The 10,466-nt window shown below is 42.0% G+C and overlaps 1 long non-coding RNA gene across 3 annotated transcripts in view; it reads left to right on the forward strand.

Moving 5' to 3' along the window:
• The first annotated feature begins 4,048 nt into the window (after window positions 1–4,048).
• The window catches only part of LOC119617063, a 102,573-nt gene continuing 96,155 nt past the window's right edge, over window positions 4,049–10,466 (forward strand). Inside the window, exons 1-3 of one of the 3 annotated variants that reach the window (XR_005233231.1) lie at window positions 4,049–4,361; window positions 6,653–6,707; window positions 8,743–8,805. This is a non-coding gene — a long non-coding RNA (uncharacterized LOC119617063). The remainder of the gene's footprint in view (window positions 4,362–6,652; window positions 6,708–8,742; window positions 8,806–10,466) is intronic. The other 2 variants (XR_005233229.1, XR_005233230.1) reach the window with 2 other exon arrangements.

Raw genomic sequence — 10,466 nt, forward strand, 5'->3', positions numbered from 1 at the left:
ACATTGTGGGGACAATTTTCCTAACACATACTACCTTGTGAGGACCAAAGCTTGGCCCCCACGAGGAGAAATTATGTTTTTGGGTTAGGGGTTAGGTTTAGGACTAAGGTGTGAATTGAGTTTAGGTTTGGTTTAGGGTTAGGTATGTACTGGTAATGGTTAGGGTTAGGGTAAGGGTCAGGGTTAGGCTGTAGTTAGGGTGTAGAAATGAATGGAAGTCAATGGAAAGTCCCTGCAAAGATAGAGAGACATAACATGTGTGTGTGTGTGTGCATTGAGACAAAGACTTGGTGTACAGTTTGATCCCAGAGTCGGCTAAATTATTAAAGCGTGAAGCGGTGTGTGGTCCCTCAGGAATGCCTGTGTGCGTCTTGGGGACAGTGTGGTCACCTGTTGCTTAATTATGACATCACAAAACTGCAGAGGCCACAGTCTTCTCTCTTTGAGTCTGCCTACACACACAGTCAAAACCAAAGCTTTCACCCACTGCCTTGCATGCCAAAGTTTTAAATGAAGCGCTTATCTGAGCTGTTTGCGCTTAGAGTATGTGTTGGGATTGACTCTCGGCTACAATCACACAAGTTTTTAAGTTAATGTCTGTAAAATTGACTGTGTTATAGCCATTTTTGTGTTTTATAGGGTCAATTAGCTGTGGCAGCCATCTTTAATCGAGTTGACTCCAAATCTTAATCAGTTATAGATGTGCATCTAATGATTACTGTCTAAAAGCCTCAATAGAATCCATCCAAGGGTTCATGAGATATTTCGCTAACAGACAATTAGAATTGACATCAACAATTATCGGCAAAGTTTTAAACAAATATCTAGTGTGATGTCCTCATGCTTAGAGTACGTGTTGGGGATAATTCTCAGCTACTACCACACCAAATTTTACCTCAATAACTGTAAAACTGTTTGAGTTATAGCCATTTTGGGGGGCTTGCTAATGTTATGTAGCTGCGACGGCCATCTTGAAGCGATAATCAATTGTAGATGTGCATCCAGTTATTACTTTCTGACAGTGGCTCATGAGATATTTCGCTAACAGACAGACGGGCAAACAAACCGCCTGCCTTTCACGGTTGTGGGCGACCTCAAGAGAAGGCGTGGAAGAAATAAATAAACCGACACACAGTTTACTTCAACCTCTGACTTTTGGCTCCGATATCCAATTACATGAGCGATTTCGTCAGGTTACAGAGTGTTGCCCACACACACTCATTACACACACACACACACACACACCTCGTCACAGATGAGTCAGTGGCACACTGCGTGAACCCACCACCTGCCTACATTAGACTGACTCCAGAGCAGCGAACGGACTCAACGAGCACAGTCATAATCCGCGACTCCGTCTCCCACTCTCAGCTCCTTCCTGTCCTCACCCGAGGTGGGAGGACCACAGAGATGTTCAACCTCACCCCGTCAAACATCCTGGTCGAGAAATTCTGGAGAGATTGTGACATTTGTTTGGATTAAAGGGGTAGTTCAGATCTTTTGAAGTCTGGCACCATGAAAGAAAATGATAAACAATCAAAATCTTACCTGTTATAGATGGCACTTTGAACGGCCTCGATTTATAGCAGTGGATCTATTTTACCAGGCACTAGCTCAAAGCTAAATGTAGCAAAAGGCTAGGTAAATGCTAATGGCTAGGTAGGAGCCAAAAGAAACCGAATGGTAGTTAAAGTCTTAAAGGAAAGTAGCTAAAAGTAGTAAAATGGTAGCTTAAAGCTAAAAATAGCATAAGAAAGCAAGAATAGAGGAAGTACACAGAAGCAGATTTCAAAGAGAATGGTGTTTTTGAAGAATTAAAGGGATGTCATTGTGTTTATATGGGGGGAAAAAAATTGTAAATAAAGTTACATTTTTAAAAAAAAGAATTAAAATGACAAAAATTAAAAGTCGTAGCAGCCACTTCCTGAATGAGCTGAACGTTTGGTATATGAATGCCTCAAAAAAAAATCCCACAAAGTATGGAGAAGTGGTCAGACTGATAAAAAATATAAAACGTGCCAAAAAAAAAAAAAAAAAAAGAGGACGACAATAGTGTGGATGCTGAATCAACAGCGACAAACTAAAACAGGCGTCAAGCAAAAGTGTGGATGTTTGGTATTAGCTAATTTATTCATTCTGTCATGCTGGTATGCTACTTTTAGGAAAGAGACTTTTTTATAAGCCTGAAAAAATATTTAAAAACGGGTCCTTAGCCAAGGCTGGATACAATTAGCTCTTCAGTTCAGTCGAAATTAAACTATTTCTATGACCTAAAGTTGTTCACAGAACTATCTGCAGCAGGTAAGATGTTAATTGTTCATTTCCATTTAGTTTTTGTTTAATAAAAGAAGGGCATGGTGGAACCTGTTGTGTGCTTTTGTACACCTGAAGTTAAATTTAGATCCCAGTAGAGAGCAGATCTTTCTTTTTAATTAGTTTTCCTGATATTTAAAACCTTAGAAGTGAAAGAGGGTGGACGTTTCTTTTCCCCCCATGACTGGAGGAACAGTACGTGTTTTTTTTTTTGTGGAACGAACAAAAGTGTAGCCTGAAACCCAACAGGATGTGAATGTATGAGCTCAGGGAGAAAATGCTGCTGGTGTAAGCATCTCATAAATTAGGATGGCTGGAAATTCAGCAGACCTCGAAGCAAACACACCTGCAGGTTCAGTTCCACACCGGCTGTTTACCGAACCCACACCCGTACGTCGCTGCAGTGAGAAGCGTTTCCTGAGTAAAACTCACACCCCTTGCTCATCACTCGCATGCATCTGTCAGTCACTACACCTCCACCTGGCTGAGCCTGTGCCTAACGGATCTGCAGCTGTTACATAACGCCCATCCCCTCCGACTCATTCCGGGCTATCAGAGTTCTTGGAACAATGACATTTGAAGAAATAATTCGAATGTGTGGTTTCATGCGTTACAGGTATGTGTTGTGAAAGACTCTCAGCTACGACCACATCAAATTTTAGCTCGATATTTAAAAAAACGACTGGGTTATAAGCATTTTAGTGTTGACTGATGTTGGTTAGCTGTTGCAGCCAATTTGATTCGGATTGAGTCCAAAAGTTAATCAGTTGTAGATGCACAGCAAATGATTTCTTTTTGAGCGTTTCATTAAAACCCGACGAGTGGTTCATGAGATATTTTACTAACAGACAAACAGGCTGACGTCAACAGTTGATGGCCAAGTTTTAAACAAAGATTTTATGCAATGTGTAGCACTTGCTGTATGTATTTTGAAGAAATCTCAGCTACAGCTACACCAAATTATAGCTCAATATCTGTAAAGGTGACCAAATTACAGACATTTTAGTGTTTTGTAATGTCAGTTGGCTGCGGCGGCCATCTTAATTTGGGTTGTCTTCAAAAGTTAATCAGCTGCAGATGTATGTCCAATGATAATTCACTGAAAGTTTCAATAAAATCCATTCAATGGTTCGTGAGATATTTTGCTAAGAGACACACAGAATTGACTGCAAATACTTAATGTCAAAACATTAAACAAAGATCTTGTGGAATTTGTTAGTGCTCAAGATATGTGTCAAAGATCAGTCTCAGCTACTACCACAGCAGTTTGTAGATCAATAGCTGTAAAACTGACTGAGTTACAGGCATTGCTGTGTTTAATAGGTTCGCTTATCTTAGCGGTCATCTTGAATGGGCTAGACTCCAAAAGTCAATCAGTTGTAGAAGTATATCCAGTTATTACTTTCTGAGAGTTTGGTCAAATTTGTCTAGCTGTTCATGAGATATTTTGCTGACCACACAAAACACACACACACACACACACACACACACAGAAAGACACACACACACACACACAGAAACACACACACGCACAGAAACACACACGCACAGAAACACGCACAGAAACACACACACACACAGAAACACACACACACACAGAAACACACACACGCACAGAAACACACACGCACAGAAACACACACACACACAGAAACACACACGCACAGAAACACACACACACGCACAGAAACACACACAGAAACATACACAGGAACACACACACACACACACACAGACATGTGCAGAAACCTTATTGCTTCACCGTCATGCACACCGGCACATGTGTTTTCATGAGTTCCATTTTCCCCACGTGTGATGAAATTACGGGCTTCTCATCGCCCTGCTGGTTGTCGCTCCTTGTCCCCGGAGACTGTCAGCAGGTGGAGGTGGGTGCATGTGGGGACGAAGAGGAGGAGGTTATTTCTAAACGCACAGTCACACGCCGGCCAAATTTAGACGGGCAGCCAACTGCTGACTTCCCTACAGCGTCAGCGCTTTGTCTTCCACCGCAGACACGCTCAGAGAGGTCTGGGAACGCAAGGAGGAAGGTAAAGTGATGTAGGATCATTGGACGAAGGCAGATTTGAACATTACAGGCCTGGCATACCTTGAAGGAATGCTGGAACAGTCACCTTAATTCAAGATGGCTGCCACAGCTAAATGAAGAGGGCTATAACTAAATGAGATTCACAGATAATGAGCTGAAGTTTGATGCGTAGCTGGGAGTTATTACCAACATGCACTTTGAGCGTCTAAGACGTCTGGGAAGATCTCGTGAAATCTTCTTATGCTACTTTTAGCCACTGTTGTAGTCAGTTTACTTGTTAGCTACGGTTTTGCTGATTTTAGTTTTTAGTTACTGTTTCGCCAATTTGAACATTTTAGATGCTGTTCTGCTTGCTGTAGATTTTACCCCCTGTCCTGCTCAGTCTAGCTTGGGCAGTGATCATTCAAGCGCCTCTTCTGACTGTTCCAGCTCCAGCTTTCATTCTGTTTGTTTTAGGGTGTATTCACACCAGGGAAGTCCTTTGGTCCGCTTGTTTGGTCCGGACCAAAAGCAGACTTTATTTTTTCTTCGTTTGGTGCGGTTTGCGTTCACGTTGTGCTTCTTTGGAAGCGGACTAAAATTGTAAACAAAGTCACACAGGTAACGATTATTGCTCCTATTGGGCAGAAATTAGGGGCGCGGGACAGAGCTTAGACACGAAAAGAAAGATGGAGGTCCTGATGTGCACATTTGTGCTACTAGTACAACAGCAGTACCAGTTAGAATTTCAAGAATAGCTCATTCAACACAGATAGACGCTTTACCATGATGCTTAGCAACGGTGGCCCGTGAAGTCCTATAGGGCGTATGTTTTCTGTAGTTGGTCCTTATCGAGGCCGGTCTGTATTCAAACTAGAAGCAAACTGTTCCAGCGTTCGTTTGGAAGCGGACTAAGACCACCTCAGAAAGTGGGTCTCAATCCGGTTGTTTGGTTTGCACCAGGATTCGCTTGACTGTATTCACATCTGCACAAAAGGTCCGCACCAACAAGGGAAACGAACTCTGGTTCGTTTAAAGCGGACCAAAAGTGTCAGGTGTGAATACACCCTTAACTTCGGCATCTCAATGTCAGCAGAGTCATTTAACACTCATGTGTTCACACTGCTTTTACTGCAAAAAAAAAAGATCATTTCCTAGTTTATCTTGTTACTTTGGATCGGTCCATTCTGTTTTACATGGCATGTTTGTCGCAATAAATTCTGTCTCTCTCCCTTTCTGTATGTGTGTTTGATGTTATTACCTTTTCAGGAATGTCATTTTGGGGTCAAAGGATTTGGTTTAGGGCTCAGGTGTGAACTGAGTTCAAGTTAGGGTCAGATTTAAGCAAGACAAATGGCTGGAAGTCCAGACTATGTCTGAATAATGATGAGAATATAAACTTCTATGTGTACAGATGGATGGACTAATAGACAATCAGACAGACTGACTGCAACATTTCGGCAAATCATAACAGCACGTTTACTTACTTTTCCTTGATTTTAAACTTTGTAAAACGGTTTTTACATGAGGCAAGCTTTTAATAACAATAAAATAATCTAATTTTTACCCATATGACTTATTTCTACGGTGGCCCTGAAGTGCAAACCACATCAACACAACAACATTAACCTACCGGAGGAGGTAGGTAACGGTGGGAAACATGAGACATCGCTGATTGGATGATGGCGCCGTTTGGCTTTTGCACCGGATGTCATTCCGCCTGTAGCGTGTTTCTCAAACGTTACCGGTGACCCAAAAGTAGCTGCAGCTGCCACTATCCAAGAATATTTTGAGTCTGGACATACATACAAGTTGACAAGGGACATGCTCAGGACTGATCTCCAAATTTCAGGTTCAAAAGCCAAACGGTGCCATCGTCTGTTGTGGTTTTAATTTGTAGTTGTGTTGATACAGTTTGCACTTCATGGCTACTGTATATTTCTGGACAAAATATTGAAACAAACACTTCTCTTTCTTTCCACATTAAGGTTTGCTCAAACGTCAATCAACCACAAGTACATTTATCCCCCCCCCCCCAAAAAACAAACATGGTCCTGGAAAAAGGCGAGTGAACATCTAAAATTTGCCCTGATTGGATCAAAAATGAACTGCTGCTGTAATTTGTGTACGAATTAGACCTCAATGCATCAAACTCTTCGTGCCTATAGTGTCTTTCTGTGGTTTTCTTGACCTAAACTGTATTTGTATTCATTTGTAAGTGTTCACAGACTAGAGACTAATCCCATCCCCGGGACCCAACAGCTTTGCATTTCATTTTTCAGCTCTTCTGCCTTCATCTTTCTTTCCTTCTAGCTCACTTTCTTCCACCTCCTTCTCCTGCACAATAAACCAGCGATGCAGTGCCTCGGTAAGAATGGCTTTAGCCTTTTTTATCTAAGTCCATAAGCTTATTTAAGACAATTAATCCTGGGTTTGTTGGTTTTAGTGCCACTGATTCAAAACAAAGTGTTAACCTTACTTATTTTTTTATGAGATAGATTCATATTTGGGTCTCTGTGATTCTGTCTCACTACAAATATATGTTTTTATGGCTGTTCATGCATGTAAAATAATAGCAAAAAGTACTCAAAGCCAGAATCCTTTATAAAAACGACCCTTTAACCTGACAGTGCAGTCACATCTCTGCTCTGTCTCCAATGAAAATATTAAAATCTTCAACCAGAACATCAAACGAGTCATCAGGCTGTGTCTCAGGGAAAAGCTAAAAATAGAAAAACAATTGAAAAAAAAAAAAAAAAAATTGGTCATGAGTCAGTTCTTCGCAGTGAATCCAAACGAGCAACAACGACAGAATGTGGCCTTCCACGCGAAGACCCGCCAAAGGTTTTGTGGCTTTATTTAGACAACGAGGTCATCCCTGCTCGTTAGCTGCCAGGAGCTGACCTAACAGGAGGAGGATGGGATGAAGATGAGTTGGACAGTGATGTCATAAATTCATTGTCTCCGAGAACAGGCAGTCCTGGAATAATAAGGCAAAGCTGTTCCTGCTTTATGATGGTGAGCCCAGGCAATTGTTTCATCATACTAATAAAAAAAATGATCTGTTCTTTAAAAATTAAACTCTTGACTTTTTTTTTCTACCCTTGAAGATACTGCATTAAGTGCGGGTGATGTGTGTGTGTGTGTGTGTGTGTGTGTGTGTGTGTGTGTGTGTGTGTGGGTCGAGTGGAGTTCAGATTAAAATACACCACAGTCATAAAGGGGGTTGTGATATTAAACATTGACTATTCATAACGTTTCCACAAGACTTCACTTCAACATGGCTGAACGAGCCCTCTAAAGTAACTCATGTGAAAGCCCACAAGTGCTGCCGTAATCTTTTGTATATGGCAGGTCTTTTTTATATCCATCCATCCATCCCTCCATCCATTTTCTTTACCCGCTTCTCCATTCCTGGTCGTGGGGAGCTGGTGCCTATGTCTTTTGCATATGGTCCTTCTCAATTGTAAAGCCTAAACTATCTAGTCGTTTTTAAACTCTGCCATTGAAAAGTAATGAACTATTAGCTGCCTGTCAATTTCAAATAAATCTTTTCAGAGAGAGGACTGCTGAGTTTGAGTATTTAATGCAGGTTAATCAAGTTAAGCCTTAAACAGGTCACATACAAACAAAATACACTTACACATCTGTTTGCTTATGCAGTATGTACCAATGGGAACACTTCCCCAAACCTTTAACCTTTACAACTGAATGTCTATCTCTATTAACTACCACATAGTTTTACATCTAACCATAAGGCCCCTTTCACACCGGACGCTGCTATGTTGAAAAACTGAGTTTACAAGTTTACTCCCCATTATGTGTTATAGGTTGTTGAGGGTTTTGTGAGCAAAGTGTTGGTGGTTTATCATCATGGTGGCAGTGTGGCGTGGCGTGGCTTGGTCATAGAAAGTTAGAAGCAGCCTACAGGCTACGAACCCATCAAACACACACCGCTGGGGTGCTGCAACACCTGTGGTAGAGCGAGCGGACTGAATCCTGTCACTACAACCAGTAGGATCATGGCACCAACAATAACTCCCTGCATCTCAATGCACCAATAAATATTGTGCCACACTTTCATTTGCCATTTGGACACAAACAACGTAGCGCAGATGTGATTGATACCTGTGGTGGTAGCGTCATGTTGGGATCTTCTAGCAAGTAGCCGCATCCTGATGAAGTAAGAGAGTTCAGCCTCTCATACGATGAACCTTTCGCAGACTCTATACTTCTGATACCAGGAGTTGACATTAAAAAGGTTTATTTACAATATATACAAAAGAATATGGCAGGTCAATCCACCTAAAAGGAGATATGAATTAGTGACGTTCTTGAAACTGATCCTGTAATGACCTGAGTGTTTGATTTCTTTTCCTTACTTAATTCTGTTTTCCTTTCAGGTTTCGAGGAGGAGGCAGGAGGAAGCAGGTGTCCAGAGGAGCGATGGAGAGCGGGTCAGGCAGGTAAGTGGTTCAGTGCGTGTTTTCGTGTTTACCAGCCCTGAAATCCAGGGAAAACAGAGAATTCATCTGTCCAGGACAAAACAATCTTAGCAGGGTCATCAACCTTTGAAGGGAGCCTAAAACTGACTATAAAATCCTCCAAACTCAAACTGCACCAGTGGCAACAGCAATTTTGTCCTCACGTATCCAATAATTCCCCTTAAGTTAGTGTCCTGACAGGTTTTTGGACTGCATCCTTGCATAAAAGCTAACATGCACACACACACTTCGGTTCTTCCTGTCTATGCACTTAAAGAAGCTTTCTAATAGTAAAGATCTCTTACGATGGATTGTATGTGTGTATAAATGAGTGTTAGTATGGGCGCCATTTCACCTTTCCTCAGTGTGCTTCTGAGACTATTAGTGCATCTGACTGATGGGCTTGTGTGCACTTGCCTGCTGTATGTGTTAATTAAACCACATTTGCCAGTAAGACTCCATCAGCAAAATGGGGCCTGTATGTACACACATTTATACAGCGTCCTGTATAATTTTCTGCTAATGAACATGCGTGGTGTGGGCGATGATCCATGCGTGAGTGAGAGAGTGAAAGGCCCACGGTGAATACGTTAACGTCAGAGTGTGTGTAGAGCGCTGTGTGCGAGGTGCAAAAAGTTCGGATTGTGAGTTTTATCTAGCCCTCTGTTCTGTTTGAATGTCACAGCATGAGGTCATGCTGACTTTGCACACACACATCCATGGCCGTAGCTGCTCACAGCAATTTAGCTCCTTAAGCTTATGTAAGCACCTATGTGCGACAGTCACCATAGGCAGGAATAGACCTCGCAAGGGGTTTAAACACAAGGTGCACACACAATTTTAGTTCTGTGAATGGACCTAAAATAATTTTTCCATGTGGGAAAAAATGAATGAATTGACTTCAGTAAGTTTTTCTGCAATCATCCGAACCCTGTTCTGTGACTTTAATTTTCTAAATGGGGCAATGAAACCTTCCAACAGAGTTAAATTCAATTTGTCTTACATAATAGGGAGCACAAAATGTAATCACATGAATAATTTCTTAATTTAGCTGCTTGTGGCCGGCCAGTGAAATGTCACTGACCTGTCTCTGTTCTGCTCCCCTCCTGCCAAAAGCAGCTCTTATGTAATGCGTTTTCGCACAGTCTGATGAGTTGCTGGTAGTTCTCTCCTTATTTGGCACGTAGCTGAGGATGACGCAGCAAGAAACTACTGTGTCATGTCTTTCTGTAGCTATTTTAAGATACAGATTTTTACTCGGCCACTAAAGACACCGCTATATTGCCAAAAGTATTTGCTCGCCTCCCTTCACACTCATATGAACTTGAGTGACATCCCATTCTTAATCCATAGGGTTTGATATGACGTTAACCCACCGTTTGTAGCTCTAACAGCTTCAACTCTTCTAGGAAGGCTTTCCACGGGTTTAGGAGTGTCTTTATGGGAAGTTTTATCATTCTTCCAGAAGCTCATTGATGAGGTCAGACCATAGGCGCCGGAACCACTGGGGCCAGGGGGCCATTGGCCCCCCCACTTTCCGGCCCTGCCAGTGCGCTGCGTGTTCCCACCAGACGGCTGCACAGACTGCACGCGACTCTCACAGACTGTGACTAACGTGTCTCTGTGTTTATATAGAGACAGAA

Source organism: Kryptolebias marmoratus, linkage group LG5, assembly GCF_001649575.2.
Source record: "Kryptolebias marmoratus isolate JLee-2015 linkage group LG5, ASM164957v2, whole genome shotgun sequence".
In the NCBI taxonomy this organism is placed as follows: domain Eukaryota; kingdom Metazoa; phylum Chordata; class Actinopteri; order Cyprinodontiformes; family Rivulidae; genus Kryptolebias; species Kryptolebias marmoratus.